The sequence below is a fragment of the Acanthochromis polyacanthus genome, chromosome 8 (genome assembly GCF_021347895.1).
Source record: "Acanthochromis polyacanthus isolate Apoly-LR-REF ecotype Palm Island chromosome 8, KAUST_Apoly_ChrSc, whole genome shotgun sequence".
In the NCBI taxonomy this organism is placed as follows: domain Eukaryota; kingdom Metazoa; phylum Chordata; class Actinopteri; family Pomacentridae; genus Acanthochromis; species Acanthochromis polyacanthus.
In genome coordinates this window covers 3,805,258-3,809,277 of record NC_067120.1, presented here as the reverse complement: position 1 = coordinate 3,809,277, position 4,020 = coordinate 3,805,258, and positions in this window count along the sequence as shown.

Sequence of the window (4,020 nt, the reverse complement as noted above, 5' to 3'; positions counted from 1 at the left end):
TTTTATCACATTTTGGACGACATACTAAAGTATGACGTTTTTGGTCACATTTTGGATGACGTACTAAACTATGACATTTTTGTCCACATTTTGGACGACATACTAAACTATGACTTTTGTTTCCACATTTTGGACGACATACTAAAATATGACGTTTTTGTCCACATTTTGGACGGTATACTTAACGATGACGTTTTTGGTCACATTTTGGACGACATACTAAAATATGACATTTTTGTCATATTTTGGACGACATACTAAACTATGACGTTTTTGGTCACATTTTGGACGACATACTAAAATATGACATTTTTGTCATATTTTGGACGACATACTAAACTATGACGTTTTTGGTCACATTTTGGATGACATACTAAACTATGACTTTTTGGTCACATTTTGGACGACATACTGAACTACGACGTTTTTTGTCACATTTTGGACGACATACTAAACTACGACGTTTTTTGTCACATTTTGGACGACATACTAAACTATGACGTTTTTGGTCAAATTTTGGACGACATACTAAACTATGACGTTTTTGGTCACATTTTGGATGACATACTAAACTATGACTTTTTGGTCACATTTTGGACGACATACTGAACTACGACGTTTTTTGTCACATTTTGGACGACATACTAAACTACGACGTTTTTTGTCACATTTTGGACGACATACTAAACTATGACGTTTTTGGTCAAATTTTGGACAACATACTAAACTATGACGTTTTTTGTCATATTTTGGACGACATACTAAAATATGACGTTTTTGGTCACATTTTGGACGACATACTAAACTATGACGTTTTTGGTCACATTTTGGACGGCATCCTGGACTATGTCGTTTTTTTCCACATTTTGGGTGACATGACGTTTTTTCCACATTTTGGACGACATAATAAACTATGACATTTTTTTCCACATTTTGGACGACATACTAAACGACGATGTATTTGGTCACATTTTGGACGACATACTAAACTATGACATTTTTTTCCACATTTTGGACGACATACTAAACTATGATGTTTTTGGTCACATTTTGGACGACATACTAAACTATGACATTTTTTTCCACATTTTGGACGACATACTAAACGACGATGTATTTGGTCACATTTTGGACGACATACTAAACTATGACATTTTTGGTCATATTTTGGACGACATACTAAACTATGACGTTTTTGGTCACATTTTGGACGGCATCCTGGACTATGCCGTTTTTTTCCACATTTTGGACGACATGCTAAACGATGATGTATTTGGGCACGTTTTGGATGACATACTAAACTATGACGTTTTTTTCCACATTTTGGACGACATACTAAACTATCACGATTTTTGTCACATTTTGGACGACATACTAAACTATGACGTTTTTGGTCACATTTTGGACGACATACTAAACTATGATGTTTTTGGTCTTATTTTGGATGACATACTAAACTATGACGTTTTTGCCACGTTTTGGACGACATATTAAACTATCATTTTTTTCCCACATTTTGGACGACATACTAAACTATGATGTTTTTGGTCTTATTTTGGATGACAGACTAAACTATGACGTTTTTGCCACGTTTTGGATGACATACTAAACTGTGATGTATTTGGTCACATGTTGGACGACATACTAAAATATGACGTTTTTGGTCATATTTTGGACGACATACTAAACTATGACGTTTTTGGTCACATTTTGGACGACATACTAAACTATGACATTTTTGCCACGTTTTGGATGACATACTAAACTGTGATGTATTTGGTCACATTTTGGACGACATAGTAAACTATGACATTTTTGGTCATGTTTTGGACAACATACTAAAATATGACGTTTTTGTCACATTTTGGATGACATACTAAACTGTGATGTATTTGGTCACATGTTGGACGACATACTAAAATATGACGTTTTTGGTCTTATTTTGGATGACATACTAAACTACGATGTTTTTGGTCTTATTTTGGATGACAGACTAAACTATGACGTTTTTGCCACGTTTTGGACGACATATTAAACTATCATTTTTTTCCCACATTTTGGACGACATACTAAACTATGACATTTTTTTCCACATTTTGGACGACATACTAAACTATGATGTTTTTGGTCTTATTTTGGATGACATACTAAACTATGACGTTTTTGCCACGTTTTGGACGACATATTAAACTATCATTTTTTTCCCACATTTTGGACGACATACTAAACTATGATGTTTTTGGTCTTATTTTGGATGACAGACTAAACTATGACGTTTTTGCCACGTTTTGGATGACATACTAAACTGTGATGTATTTGGTCACATGTTGGACGACATACTAAAATATGACGTTTTTGGTCACATTTTGGACGACATACTAAACTATGACGTTTTTGGTCACATTTTGGACGACATACTAAACTATGACATTTTTTCCACATTTTGGACGACATACTAAACTATGATGTTTTTGGTCTTATTTTGGATGACATACTAAACTATGACGTTTTTGCCACGTTTTGGACGACATATTAAACTATCATTTTTTTCCCACATTTTGGACGACATACTAAACTATGACATTTTTGTCCACATTTTGGACGACATACTAAACTATGACGTTTTTGGTAACATTTTGGACGACATAGTAAACTATGTCGTTTTTTTCCACATTTTGGGTGACATGACGTTTTTTCCACATTTTAGACGACATACTAAACTACGACTTTTTTGTCACATTTTGGACGACATACTAAACTATGACATTTTTGGTCATGTTTTGGACAACATACTAAAATATGACGCTTTTGTCACATTTTGGATGACATACTAAACTGTGACGTTTTTGGTCACATGGACGACATACTTAACTATGACGTTTTTGGTCACATTTTGGACGACATACTAAACTATGACGTTTTTGGTCACATTTTGGACGACATACTAAACTATGACGTTTTTGGTCATATTTTGGACGACATACTAAAATATGATGTTTTTTGTCACATTTTGGACGACATACTAAACTACGACGTTTTTGGTCATATTTTGGACAACATACTAAACTATGACGTTTTTTGACACATTTTGGACGACATACTAAACTATGACGTTTTTGGTCTTATTTTGGACGACAGACATGACGTTTTTGCCACATTTTGGACGACATACTCAACTATGACATTTTTGTCCACATTTTGGACGACATACTAAACTGTGATGTATTTGGTCACATTTTGGACGACATACTAAACTATGACATTTTTGGTCATGTTTTGGACAACATACTAAAATATGACGTTTTTGTCACATTTTGGATGACATACTAAACTATGACATTTTTGGTCATGTTTTGGACAACATACTAAAATATGACGTTTTTGTCACATTTTGGATGACATACTAAACTATGACATTTTTGGTCATGTTTTGGACAACATACTAAAATATGACGTTTTTGTCACATTTTGGACGACATACTAAACTATGACATTTTTGGTCATGTTTTGGACAACATACTAAAATATGACGTTTTTGTCACATTTTGGATGACATACTAAACTATGACGTTTTTGGTCACATGTTGGACGACATACTAAAATATGACGTTTTTGGTCATATTTTGGACAACATACTAAACTATGACATTTTTTCCACATTTTGGACGACATACTAAACTACGATGTTTTTGGTCTTATTTTGGATGACAGACTAAACTATGACATTTTTGCCATGTTTTGGATGACATACTAAACTATCATTTTTTTCCCACATTTTGGACGACATACTAAACTATGACTTTTTTTCCACATTTTGGACGACATACTAAACTGCAGTCCTCCATTTTACAAAAATTGGTTTTCTTTCAGGCGTTTAATTGAATTACATCTTTTGTACCACCTTCAAAATGATCTAACACTCCTTTGTCAGAGGGCAAATAATAAAACAGTTTTTTTTTGTTCCAGTTTGTCAAATGCTTCTAAATGCAAGTAACATTGAAAAAGACCAGGACAAGTCAC